At 40.5% G+C, this 14,636-nt stretch overlaps 1 protein-coding gene across 1 annotated transcript in view; it reads right to left on the reverse strand.

The window, feature by feature from the left end:
* Nucleotides 1-14,636, reverse strand: part of PCDH15 (protocadherin related 15) — a 702,056-nt gene that overhangs the window by 146,694 nt on the left and 540,726 nt on the right. The window lies entirely within an intron of this gene.

The raw sequence follows: 14,636 nt of genomic DNA on the forward strand, positions 1-14,636 counted from the left end.
ATATGTTCTAACACCATTTGAGCACTAATATTAACAAATAAAGTTTTATGGAGGCAGTGGAATCAAACTTGAAAGTTAACATACTTTTCTATTAGTAAACAATAGGAGCATAAAAAACAGATTATAGTTTTTCATGGATAATATTCAAGGTAAAATTATACCCTTTAAATAATTATCTTATTGATTGCCTTATATTGTGGTGCAATATACAATAAAGCAGTGAGCCCTGAAAAAAAAAAAAGGCACATTAATTTTGGAAATCATATTTCACTCTAAAAAATGAAATAAAGCCTCTGAAAAATATATATATATATTTGCTTTTCTCAATGTACATGAAATAATTGACTTGGGAAAAAGAAACATTGATACAATTTAAAAAGCAACTTGAGGTTGTGTATCCTATTAAAATCATTTAAAATCATACGTTAGTAAATTCTTAAAATGCATTTATCTCGTCACCACATCTCCTTATTAACCTTCCTCTGAATCATCCTGATTCACTTCATACCGACAAGCTTAAAACATGCCATAAGAAAAGCTAATGTCCTCCAAACTACAAATTAAGTTCTATAGGAATGAACATCAGGCTACAAAAGACTTGGTCCTTCTCTATGTGCCCTCAATTTTTATTTTTTCCATTTTATGGACCATGAAACTTCAGATACGTGATTTAACATTTTCACTTGTACTTCCTTTCCTAACCCTCACACAACTAAAAGTACTTACAGAAACCACTGAACCTGTGGGTGTGGAGTAGCTGCTTATCATTATTATCAAGTGCCCTCGAGTCATTTCCTATTCAAAGTGATCCCGAGGATATATTTTCTCCAGAACATCATGCCTTCTACCATAATCTGTTTCTATCCATCTAGCTGCTGTATGCCTCTTCCACATTTTCTTTGGACTTTTCCTAACATTAGTGTCTTCTTCAGAGAATTAGTCCTCCTGATTATATGTCCAAAATGTGCTAATCTAAGTGAAGTCATTTGGCCTTCCAAAGAGCACTTCAGAGTAACTGCTGCATCTAAAAAAAAAACAAACCCCACAAGGACTGACATAAATGTGTGGTGAGCCCACAGTAAGCTGCCTTTTTAGAAACTGACTATGATCCAGTGAACAACAGTGAAGAGACTTTGTGAAGTCACTAATTGAGACAGGTGATTGCTGGCCTGTGGTAGCAGGGCATGGCAGAAGGAGTGGCCTTCTTTCCCTGTTCTATCCATAATGGGCCTGGACCACCAATAACTGCCATATAGAGCCACAGCTGCAATACGTAAGGTGCTCATTTTGAATTGCAGGGGGGCAGCTGGAGGCTGCAGAAGCATGCAGAAAAGCAAGAAGGAAGCATGCTGAGAGCAGTAGATGCAGCAGCAGAGCAGTTCTTGGAAGCAGAAAGAAGAAGCATTGGCAGAATGGGCTCCTTTGACCACAGACTAATATTGGACCCTTAGTGGAGTGAGTGTGTATACGTGTCACTCCCTTGCACATTAGTAAAGCTAAGAAGAAATTTTCACAGTAATGTTGGCAATCAGAGGTGTGGTATTCACTCCACTGTATCCCCAGTCCTTGTTAGTACGAACCAGAGGTTCGTGACAAAATGAGCTATAGTTTTACTTCAAGTCATAGAGACTATGACAAGGTTCTTACTCCACAGATTTTCTTAATGTTTGTTTTCCTTATTTACCTCTAGGACCTTTTAAAGAGAAGTTTCCTTTTCAGGATTAACCATAACTATTGATACTTTAATTGTACTCCCCAAATTGCCTTAGATAGTGCCTTGCAAAGAATTACCATTGGTATTTACATAATACCTATTGTGTGCAATGAACTTTACTAGGTGCTTGGTAGTGTATGGTAAAAGTAGATGATATTGGCTCTATACTCTTCCAAGTGCAGTATAGTACTCTCAACATAGTTAAGTGCTCAATAAATACCCTTGAGTGAAAACAAGGAGTTTACAATCTGATAGAGGATCTTGTAGTCTAAAGAATCCAGTTCAAGGCCAATGTTTATTAAAAAAATGCTGTGTAATGACCATTTTAAAAGTTAAAATATTGTCCTCAAGTGTTATTTTTTTCATTCACTTTTAATTGAAGGAAAAGAGGTAAACCTACTGTCCTGCTCAAAATTCCAATTTACACAATTGTGAATGGCTACTACATTTCAATCAACCCCTCAAAAAAAGATGTCTAGGTTTGCTGGTATTTTATTCTCAGTGTTTAAGTTCAATGAATTGTATTTATTCATGCAATGTAATGGGGTACCTATTCTATACAGGGTACTGTCCTGGACACTAGGGAGCACACAATGAAAGGGAAACTCTGATCTCAGGACTTACAATTCTCATTAGATTCTATTAAATTTCATATCAATGTTACACATTTGAAAACATCTTTAAATATAAGGCCTCTTCTGAAACTATCTTAAAAACTTCAATGCTCTTGCAAAATTAAATCCCTTTTCATTGCTGGTTTCAATTAAGTGGGAGAGTGAGGTGAAAGCAGATTTAAAGGGTGTCATTACATGTTGGAGTTAACAATTATAAAAGTCCTTATTAAAAAAACATTTGAAAAGATTCCCCTCAATACAGAAAAGTAGAATAACTTTCTTAGAAAGGGATCAATCAATGGTATATACTGGTGGATCTCCCTCCTCAAACATCCTGTCTCCCCCAACCATCTCTTTACCCTAATGACCTTCCCACATTCTTTATTAATGAAAATGAAGCCATCAGATATAGGTGATCACCCAAATTCTCCTTTGTTCATCCACAGTTCCCCAATTCTCCTCTTCCCTTTTCAACTCTCCCAATATTCAAAGGAGTATCTCAAGAAGAGATCTTTCTCCTCTCAAAATCTACCCTTCCACCTTCAATTCTGACCCAATCCCTTCAAACCTTATTAAAACACCTGCCCCCTCCCTTCTTCCCTCCTTGTCTGACAGTTCACTTTACAAACCATTCACTTTACAATAGCTTCTGTCCACAGCTTCCAAATATGCTTACATGTCACATCATAAAATATCCTCCTCTGACCCCATAGATCTCTCCAGTTATTGTCCCATCTCCTGCCGTAATTCCTCTCCAAACTCTTGGAGCAAGTTGTTTACAACTACTGTTTCCACATCCTCTCCTTCAATTTTCTCTTTGATCCTCTCCATCTGGTTACCACCACCTTCACTCTATGGAAACAAGTCTCTGTAAACTAACTAATGACCTTCTCACCAAATCTGAAGGCATCACTTCCTTCTCCTTTACACAGTAAGCACTTAATAAGTACTACTGAATGAATGAATGAAAAGTAACTTACAGACTAGAGGGTATAACCAATCTGTGTGTGTTTTAAATCTAAATTCTCTACTTAAATGGTCTTTTCTGTTCTTTCTGATTGTGCTATTGACTTACATTTTTATGAGTATGTATACTCACAGCTCTTCAGAATACTTACAAAATTTTCTCTTGGACCTTGCAAAAATTACAGTTTTCTTTTATTCCTTTTAGGATTACTCCTTATTTTTTTAAATGGTATTAAGCAGGTCTGACACAGTCCGTGACCATCCACTGTTTACTGTTATTAATGTAACCACCATTTTACAGATGAGGTAACAGACACAGAAAAGGCATGTGACTTATCCAAGGTCACACAACAGACAATTGCTGGAGCCAGGATTAGAACCTAGATGCTCTTTCTCTCAGGCCCGTGCTCTATCTGCTAGGCCTTACTGCTGCTTCTTATCTGGTGTTGATCAGAGTCCCCCTAACCAGTGCACAAATCAAAGGATTCTAACACCTAAGCACCCAATAAATACAATTGAATGAACTACTGAATGAATAATCCATCAGCAATAGGCTTTCCCTTTTTAAGTATATTGCAGAAATAGAAGAAAGCTGTATTTAAAAAGAAATATTTGATGTAATGAGGCCCCTTGTACTGACATGAAAGTCAGGGCTGAAGACATGCAGTGTTCCCCTTGCTGCTGCTCAAGGCTAACACTATGGACATTAAGACAATGCATGGCATGGCCCCCAAGCTAACTGATCACAATCAATCGTATTTATTGAGCACTTACTGTGTGCAGAGCACTGTACTAAGCGTGTGGGAAGTACAAGTTGGCAACATATAGAGACAGTCCCTACCCAACAGTGGGCTCACAGTCTAGAAAGTACATCACCCTCAGAAGTGAGTGGCCTTGCATGGGACTTTTTGAAGTCCATGCATTGGGCAGACACGTATAACTCCATTAAGTAATAATTATTCATTAGTTAAGAACTTAACTGCTTAGTTAAAGTAATGTGTACTAAGGACTGGAGTCATTACAATACAATCAGATCAGACAAAATCCCTGTCCCACAAGGGAATGAAAACAGGTACTTTACCCTCATTTTACAGATGAGAAAAACAAGGCCCAGAGATGTTGAAGTGACTTGCCCAAATCAATCGATCGTATTTATTGAGCGCTTACTGTGTGCAGAGCACTGTACTAAGCACTTACAGTCACCCAGCAGGCAACTGTTAGACCCAGAATTAGAACCCAAGTTCCCTAACTCCCAGACCTGTGTTTTTTCCACACGACTATACTGATAAATATGGGAAAAGTGGTAAAAGTAATGTTGTGTTTGTCTTTATTGTCATTCATCTAAATCAAGTAAACTATTAGTTATTGATCATCAAAAATCTTAGCTTAAAATGTAACAGTTTCATTTTTGGTAAACATTAGAGCACAGATCATTGTTTGTCATCTACTGGTTTACATGTTCCACTGTATTTTTAAGACTAGAGAATGAAACTGTCTGGTGAATTGTCATATTCCACAATCAAACAATTACCAGTACCTCAAAATATAAATAGTTTCCACTGCTAAGAAAGGAATAATGGGCTTCAGTTTCCTGCCTTGGTAACAGAGCCCCTAGAAAACCACAACACAAAATCGTAAATGTATTTACTTGCTCTTTTTGATGCTATCCAGAAAGTAGATTTTTAATTCATAAATCTCATTTACCTTGGGGGGGTTATTTTTAAAATCATGACTATTAAATTTGTCAGGGGGAAAAAGCTTCAGTAATTAATTGTCCTTAAACTACAAAGCTGAAAATATTATAATAACATGGAAAAAATAATTTATCTAAGGATCAATTCGAATTTTGCACAAAGACCAGATAACTTGAAATTTTAGTTCTTGGAAAAGCTTATTCAAACTGTTTCCTTGATCACATTCTCAAATAAAGAATATGTCACTTGATTAATTAATTAATTAATTCAATCTTATTTATTGAACACTTACTGTGCGCAGAGCACTGTACTAAGTGCTTGGGAAGTACAAGTTCGCAACATATAGAAACGGTCCCTACCCAACAACGGGCTCACAGTCTAGAAGGGGGAGACAGGCAACAAAACAAAACATATTAACAAAATAAAATAAATAGAATAGTAAATATGTACAAGTAAAATAGAGTAATAAATCTGTACAAACATACATACAGGTGCTGTGGGGAGGGGAAGGAGGTATGGTGGGGGGGAGGGGAAGAAGAAGGAGGGGGCTCAGTCTGGGAAGACTGGGAGCCAATGGAGATTTTTGAGGAGGGGAATAACATGCCCAGAGCATTTCTGCACAAAGATGATCTGGGCGGCAGCGTGAAGTATAATGCACTGGGTCATTTAATCACAAAAAGCATAAACCTATTTACATGCTGAAACGGGCCTAGGTTCAAAAGGATAACTCAGGTTTATAAAAAAAACACTGAACTGCAATTCCATGACCATTTCTACACAATCAAAATTCAATTAGGGTGGAGCCAGACCTTTCCCAAGCACTTAGTACCATATGCTAGGTATTCAGTAAATGTTAAAGAATGAATGCACAAAAGAAGCAGGTTGGGGGAAGCCCCGTACCTTTGCTGCCTCTGCCAACCACTCTGTAATTTTGAGGTTTTGTTATCCGTTGCCTTGTATCCTAAACATCAGAGCTATGCTGCCCACATGTTTTGTGCTTCTGCTGTGAAACACTGCTTTTCAATCCCTGTTGCCTAGTACCAAAACTAAAAGTGACTTCTGAATGGGCCTTAAGCTAGCCCTATAGCAAGTCATCCTGGTAACAAGTTTCCTGACATTTCTAATTTGTTACTAAGCATTTTCAGCTGGTTCTGGAAATGAGCCAACTGGCCAATACAAGGCTCTTATATGCAGCCATAGAAGTTGAGTCTGATTTTTTTAAAAAAAGTCATTTGTGTTTACTCTCAAAGACTTTGTTTTGGTGAAATGAGAAATATTACTGCTTTATTACATCATCAGTACCATGAGATAGCAGTTCCCTCCCTCCTGCTTCAAAGCTCAGGGTGTATCTACTCTTCCTGCAGGAGAGAAGGGAAGATAAAAACCTTTACATTTTCAATGTTTGGAATATGTTTTGGGGCCATTTGAAATGCCACGTTAAGACTACTTGAAATGACTCCAAATAAAAAAAAAAACTTCTTCAGCAAAACGAGAAATGTATCAACAGCACTTGAATCTCACTGTGACAAAATGGAGGTTTACCCAAACTTCTGATGAGATTTATCAAGCTTAGAAATAAGGGCTAGTAGTGATCTGACTTCAAAGCAGAAGAAATTAAAATTTATGCAAACTGCTACCAGAGTCAGGATTGTTATTCATCCTTGAAGAATTCTGAAGCCCTATCCATTCTCGTTCACAATGCAGAAGAATATGTTTGACATGGTATTTTGGGGTAGAGAAGTGCTGTACACATAGCTATATGACCATAGATTCATTACACCTGAAGTGAAGCTTTGTGTCCTAGTGCTCACTAAGGATTTTATAACTAATGGAAACTCTGAACACCTGCTTTTACTCCCTACTGACAACAATTAAGAATCAGGAAATTCTACTTTCAGTTAACATTGTTTATTCATTATTAATTGATAGCTAAGATTTTCTAGTTCTCTGAGGAACATAGTACTAATTATTTTTCATATAAAAAGTATTTCTAACTTTCATTTTCTTCCGCTGCTTGCAGAAAATGACCCTTTAATAATTATGTGATGAAGAAACACTTCCATTTGGAATTCATAATTTATGATCTCTCTATCCTCAACATATTTTGGAGATGTCTAATTGGTCTTGCAGCACTGATTAGGGCAAAAATCACTGGCAACAACGCCTCTTTTCTTTACCTTCTCCTTCATCTGCTCTGTCCTTATCATGTTTTCCCTCTATCCAATAGGCACTATCCACCAGGATCAATCACTAATTTGAAAGCAAAGCTGAGGACTAGATTCAGCCTTGTTGTTAATGTTGTCAATGGCACTTCAAGTTCTTGCCTCCCAAACCAGGTCAAATATTTTGTCACTACTGCATGATCAGAATCTCCGGACAATTAGACTTTCAAAGCAAGAAAGCATCGTTTCATGCAGATCCTTGGTAATGGACTGTGTGATAATACTAGAATGAGTTTATTCTCATTTAAATTCTAGGAGTGTTAGAGCCACTGAAATATTTTCCATGACTGGAATGACTCACATCAACATATGGATCAACACTCAGAAAGAAAACAGAAGAAATGCTCTTTGAAAAGTAAAATTGAACCTGAGTTCTGCATTTCTATTTTGGATGTTATGGGATTTACAACTGTGTCAAGGAACACTAATTAAAAAAATAAAAATAAATTGGGTATTTGGATGTAGCATATGCAGTGTATAAAATACTTTAAAATTGAACAGAAACTACACTTTTAAATAAAATGTCATATTAAGCTGTTTCCAAAGAAGTTACTGGAATTTAATGAAATTAATTCTGTTTGGACAGATAATTGAAGCAATCAGTTATCTGAAAAAGGTGGAGGAAATGGATGCAGATTGTAAGAACAATGGAAGTGCTTTCCTTCAGTCCCCCTTTCCCACTTCCTCCACTCCATCACAGAGAATCAGCTTGGCTCAGTGGAAGGAGCCCGGGCTTGGGAGTCAGAGGTCGTGGGTTCTAATCCTGGCTCTGGCACTTGTCAGCTGTGTGACTTTGGGCAAGTCACTTAACTTCTCTGTGCCTCAGTTACCTCAACTGTAAAATGGGGATTAATGTTCCATGTGGGACAACCTGATTACCTTGTATCTCCCCCAGTGCTTATATAACAGTGCTTGGCATATAGTAAGTGCTTAACAAATGCCATCATTATTATTATTATCCCACAGACACAGGAGACTAAATAGACAGAGACTGGATATCACATAGACCTGAGTTCCTCATCATCAGGTTGTCAATGTCATGAGGGGGTAGTTCTTCTCTCCCTCCTGACCCAAAGCTCAGGGTATATCTGCCAGTCCTGCAGGAGAGAAGGGCAGGTAGAAAACTTTACATTCTCAATGTTTGGAACATGTTTGGGGCCATCTGAAAACCAATAATGGCACACTCTCCTGCTTCACCTCCAACAATTATTCTCCGCACTTTCATCCCTGAATAAGTCCTAACAATAATAATAATAATAAATGGTATTTGTTAAGCACTTACTACGTGCCAGGCACTGTACTAAGAGCTGGGGTGGATACAGCATATCAGGTTAAATACAGTCACTTTAATGTTCATTCATTCAATCAGTCGTATTTACTGAGAGTTTACTGTGTGCAGAGCACTGTACTGAGCGCTTGGGAAGTACAAGTTGACAACATATAGAGACAGTCCCTACCCAACAACGGGCTCACAGTTTAGAAGGGGGAGACAGACAACAAAACAAAACATGTAGACAGGTGTCAAAATCGTCAGAACAAATAGAATTATAGTCATATGCATATCATTAACAAAATAAATAGAGTAGTAAATATATACAAGTTAAATAGAGTAATAAATCTATATAAATATATACAAGTGCTGTGGGGAGGGGAAGAAGGTAGGGAGGGGGGATGGGGAGGAGGAAACAAAAAAGGGGCTCAGTCTGGGAAGGACTCTTGGAGGAGGTGAGCTCTCAGTAGGGCTTTGAAGGGAGGAAGAGAGCTAGCTTGGCGGATGTGTGGAGGGAGGGCATTCCAGGCCAGGGGAGGGACGTGGGCCAGGGATCGATGGCAGGACAGGTGAGAATGAGGCACAGTGAGGAGGTGAGTGGCAGAGGAGCGGAGGGTGCAGGCTGGGGTGTAGAAGGAGAGAAGGGAGGTGAGGAAGAAGGGTGGCGAGGTGATGGAGGGCCTTGAAGCCGAAAGTGAGGAGTGTTTAAGGGCAAATGCCCAGGTGATGTAGAAGGAAGGTGAATAGGGGAAATGAGAGATTAAGCTGTTGTAGGAGATACAATTTTTAGACCATGGTCTAGTCAAAATCCAGGTCCTACTCCTAAGAGATTTGGTACAACCTGATGGTCACAGTGAATTTATACTGAGTGGGGAATATTTGCAAGAAAGACTAGTCATTTTTAATCCTCAACACTTATTGGTGACTCCACTTGGTAGTAACAATAATAATTGTGGTATTTGTTAATTAATTCATTCAATTGTATCGATTGTTTACTCTATTCAAAGCACTGTAATAAGTGCTTGGGAGAGCACACTATAACAATAAAAGACACATTCCCTGCTCACAAGTGCTTATTATGTGCCAAACACTGTGCTAAGCAGTGGTACTGATAAAGTACAATCAGACTGAACAAATTCCCTATTCCACATGGGGCTCACAATCCACTGAGGCCCAGAGAAAGTGAAGTGACTTGCCCTAGGCCACACAGCAGACGTGGCAGAGTGATTTGGCAATCAGGTAACCCCTACTCTCTACTAGAACCTAACTTCAATCTCTCCAACCCCAGCTTATTAAGTTTTCTCCTCTTCTTCCTCTCCATCACAGATTTTAAATTGCACTATTTTCCTGGCACTCCCAAAGCCCATACCTAAAGTTAACCCAGTGAAAGTGGTTTGAGCTGCAAAGTCAAAACTGATGTGTTGTAAAGTTGGAACATTTAGAAATATTGTAAGCGCTATACATCTCAACTGAAAAATAGGCATTTGAGGATTTCCTGTATCTCATAAACCCAGAGAATATCCACTAAAGGTTACAGTGCAACATCATGGCCTAGAAAATAAAGCACCGGCCTGAAAGTCAGAAGGACCTGTGTTCTAATCCCCACTTCACCACTTGCCTGTTGCGTGACCTTGGACAGTTCATTTAACTTCTCTGTGGCTCAGTTACCTTATCTGTAAAATGGGGGTTCATTCATTCATTCATTGAATCATTTATTGAGCACTTACTGTGTGTACAGCACTGTACTAAGCACTTGGGAAGTACAAATCAGTAACATTTAGAGACGGTCCCTACCCAACAATGGGCCCACAGTCTAGAGAGGGGTAGGAAGGGCAGGAAGAAACAGAGAGGGGATGGGGGGACAGGAATAAAGACAGTGGGAATGGGGGGTCAAGAAGAATTAGAGAGGTGATGGGTGCAGGAAAAAAGAGGGGGGCAGGAAGAAACAGAAGGGATGGGGGCAGGAAGAAAGAAAGAGGGGGGCAGCAAGAAAGGGGGGGCAGGAAGAATCAAAGAGGTGATGGGGGCAGGAAGAAAGTGGATGGGCAGGAAGAAAGACAGAGGGGGGAAGGAAGAAAGAGAGAGGGGATGGGGTCAGGGAGAAACAGAGAGGAGATGGAGACATGAAGAAAAAAGAGGAGGGGGCAGGAAGAAAGGGGGGAGGCAGGAAGAAAAAGAGAGGGGATCGGGGGCAAAAAGAAACAGAGGTGTGGGGCAGGAAGGAAGAGAGACTGGATGGGAGAGTAGGAAGAAGGAGAGAGGGGATTGGGGGGGCAGGAAGAAAGAGAGATGGGATGAGGGGCAGGAAAAAAGAGAGAGGGGGAGGGGGCTACGAAGAAACAGATAGGGGATGGGGGCAGGAATAAACAGAGAGGGGATGGGGGCTGGAAGAAAGAATTGATGGCGGGCAGGAAGAAGAGAAAGGTGATGGGGGCAGGAAGAGAGAGAGAGAGAGGATGGGGCAGGAACAAAGAGAGGGGGAGAGGAGCAGGAAGAAAGAGAGCGGATGGTGGGACAGGAAGAAACAGAGAGGGGATCAGGGGGCAAGAAGAAAGAGATGGGACAGGGCAGGAAAAAAGAGGGGGGAGAGGGGCAGGATGAAACGTGGAGGGGGAGGAGAAAAAACAGTGGGGGATGGGAGAAGAAAGAAAGGGGGCAGGAAGAAAGAGAGATGGGGAGGGAGGCAGGAAGAAACAATCATTCATTCAATCGTATTTATTGAGCCCTTATTGTGTGCAGAGCACTGTATTAAGCGCCTGGGAAGCACAAATCGGAAACATATAGAGACGGTCCCTACCTAAGAACCGGCTCACAGTCTTGTGTGTGGGGGGGGGTGGGGGGGGTGAGAGGCAGGAAGAAAAAGAGAGTGGGAAGGGGGCCAAGAGGAAACAGAGAGGGTGAGGGGTGGGGGGGCAGGAAGAAAGAGAAAGGGGGAAGGAGGTAGGAAGAAATAGAGATTTTGTAGAATAGAAATAGAAATAGAATTTGCAGAATTTGTAGGTTAAGATTGTGAGCCCCATGTGGGACAGGGAATGTGTCCAACCTAATTACCTTTTATCTACCCCAGCATGTAGTGCCTGGCACTATTCATATTTACTATTCTATTTGTTTTGTTAATGATGCGCATTTTGCTTTAATTCTTTTTGTTCTATCGACTTGACACCTGTCCACATGTTTTGTTTAGTTGTCTGTCTTCCCCTTCTAGACTGTGAGCCCGTTGTTGGGTAGGGACCGACTCTATATGTTGCCAACTTGTACTTCCCAAGCGCTTAGAACTGTGCTCTGCACAAAGTAAATGCTCAATAAATACGACTGAATGAATGAATGCAGGAATGAATGGCACAGAGTAAGTGCTTGTTACTACTACTAATAATAATGGCATTTATTAAGTGCTTACTATGTGCAAAGCACTGTTCTAAGTGCTGGGGAGGTTACAAGGTGATCAGGTTGTCCCACGTGGGGCTCACAGTCTTCATCCCCATTTTCCAGATGAGGTCACTGAGGCCCAGAGAAGGGAAGTGACTTGCCCGAAGTCACCCAGCACACAAGCGGCGGAGCCGGGATTAGAACCCACGTCTTCTGACTCTCAAGTCCGGGCTCCTGCCACAGAGCCATGCTGCTTCTCTATAATGATAATCATACTACTAATAATCACGATGGGATTTGTTAATAATAATGATGGCATTTGTTAAGCGCTTACTATGTGCAAAGTGCTGGGGAGCTTACAAAGTGATCAGGTGTCCCACGGGGGGCTCCCAGTCTTCATCCCCGTTTTCCAGATGAGGGAACTGAGACCCAGAGAAGTGAAGTGATGATGATGATGGCATTTATTAAGTGCTTACTATGTGCAAAGCACTGTTCTAAATGCTGGGGAGGTTACAAAGTGATCAGGTTGCCCCACAGGGGGCTCACCATCTTAATCCCCATTTTACAGATGAGGCAACTGAGGCACAGAGAAGCCAAGTGACTTGCCCAGAGTCACACAGCTAACAATTGCCGGAGCCGGGATTTGAACCCATGACCTCTGACTCCAAAGCCCGGGCTCTTTCCACTGAGCCACGCCACTTCTCTATAATGATAATCATACTACTAATAATCGAGATGTGATTTGTTAATAAAAATGGTGGCATTTATTAAGCGCTATTAGTTCTTACTGTTGTTTATTACTTGTGACTGCCTGTTTTACGTTTGGAAGACTGGAAACTGAGGCCACTAAAGTTACACTATAATACTGCTCCCTCTACCCTTATCAACAGGCTCATTTTCTCCTGAAGCATTTATTTACTATCTAGAAGACATAGCCTGAGAATATAAAAGGGATAGCAATTAACTTTGAAATTAGAGAAACAGAGTCACTTAGTGGTACAGCTTCCTGCCCCCATCACCTTTCTCTCACTTCCTGCCCCCCATCAATTCTTTCTTTCTTCCTGCCCCCATCCCCTCTCTGTTTATTCCTGCCCCCATCCCCTATCTGTTTCTTCGTGCCCACTTCCCCCTCTCTCTTTTTTCCTGCCCCTCATCCCATCTCTCTTTCTTCCTGCCCCTCATCCCATCTCTCTTTCTTCCTGCCCCCCCAATCCTCTCTCTCCCTCTTCCTACTCTCCCATCCAGTCTCTCTTCCTTTAGTGGTACAGAGAACCAGCGTGGCTCAGTGGAAAGAGCCCGGGCTTTGGAGTCAGTGGTCATGGGTTCAAATCCCGGCTCTTCCAATTGTCAAGCTGCGTGACTTTGGGCAAGTCACTTAACTTCTCTGTGCCTCAGTTACCTCATCTGTAAAATGGGGATTGACTGTGAGCCCCCTGTGGGACAACCTATCACCTTGTAACCTCCCCAGCGCTTAGAACAGTGCTTTGCAAATAGTAAGCGCTTAATAAATGCCATTATTATAAAGCTTGGGCTTGGGTGTCAGAGGATCTGGGTTCCAATCCCACTCAGTCACTTCATAATAATAATAATAATAATGATGATGGCATTTGTTAAGTGCTTACTATGTGCAAAGCACTGTTCTAAGTGCTGGGGGGGGATACAAGGTGATCACGTTGTCACACGTGGGGCTCACAGTCTCAATTCCTATTTTACAGATGAGATAACTGAGGCTCAGAGAATTTAAGTGACTTGCCCAAGGTCACACAGCAGACATGTGGGGAAGTCGGGATTAGAATTTATGACCTCTGACTCCCAAACCCGTGCTCTTTCCACTGAGCCACACTGCTTCTCTCATTCATTCATTCAATTGTATTTATTGAGCACCTATTCTGCTCAAAGGACACTTCTCTACTATGTGACCTTGGGTAAGCCACTTAATTTCTCTGTCCCTCACTCACCTCATCTGTAAAATGGGGATTACGACTCTGAATCCTATGTGGGCCATGGCCTGTACCTACGTAGTTTGTAGTAATCATCATCATAATAATAATAATAATAATAATAATAATGACATTTATTAAGCGCTTACTATGTGCAATCCCAGTGTTTATAATGGTGCCAGGTACATAGTAAATGCTTAACAAATATAATTTAAAAATAAAAAAACAGTTTTATCTTTCAAAGAAATATGCAATTTTTGCATTATATGGTTTTCCATGCAAATCTGTTTCATTGTGTGGCTCACTAATTTAATTCGAGTGTTTTGTTTTACTCCCCTATGGTAGTTAATCGTAAAAGCTTTGCTTTGCTCACTTGAGCACTGAATTACGGGATTTTAACTTGTTCTATAAAAACTCAGCCCTCTGCAACTCTCCATGCTAATAGCTGAAGCTAAGAACGAAAGCCTCAGGCATTAAACAGTAAGAATAGGGTACTGAGAAATATTTCCAAATCTTTTTTCAATCATCAGAGAACAGTTGCCAGTTTTTAGTCTGAATATTCCAAATGACACATTTTCAAATTTGGGAAAGGAATATTGTCTTCCAAGACATTGTCTGATTAGACACACAATAATGTTTGGGTCAACTCTACTGATCGTCTCACCTGGCTTAGATTTTGCTAAATTGCTTTGCTGGATGAGGTGGAAAATAATGACAGGAACCAAGGAACCATCCATTTGGAAGGTATAGATTACAAATATAAACATCACTTGTCACCATACCCCAAGTAATAAGTCTACTATATAAATTCGTATCTTCCGAAAAGTCATATTTTTTTATCCTTCTCCTG

This window comes from Tachyglossus aculeatus, chromosome 3 (assembly GCF_015852505.1).
Source record: "Tachyglossus aculeatus isolate mTacAcu1 chromosome 3, mTacAcu1.pri, whole genome shotgun sequence".
Taxonomy (NCBI): domain Eukaryota; kingdom Metazoa; phylum Chordata; class Mammalia; order Monotremata; family Tachyglossidae; genus Tachyglossus; species Tachyglossus aculeatus.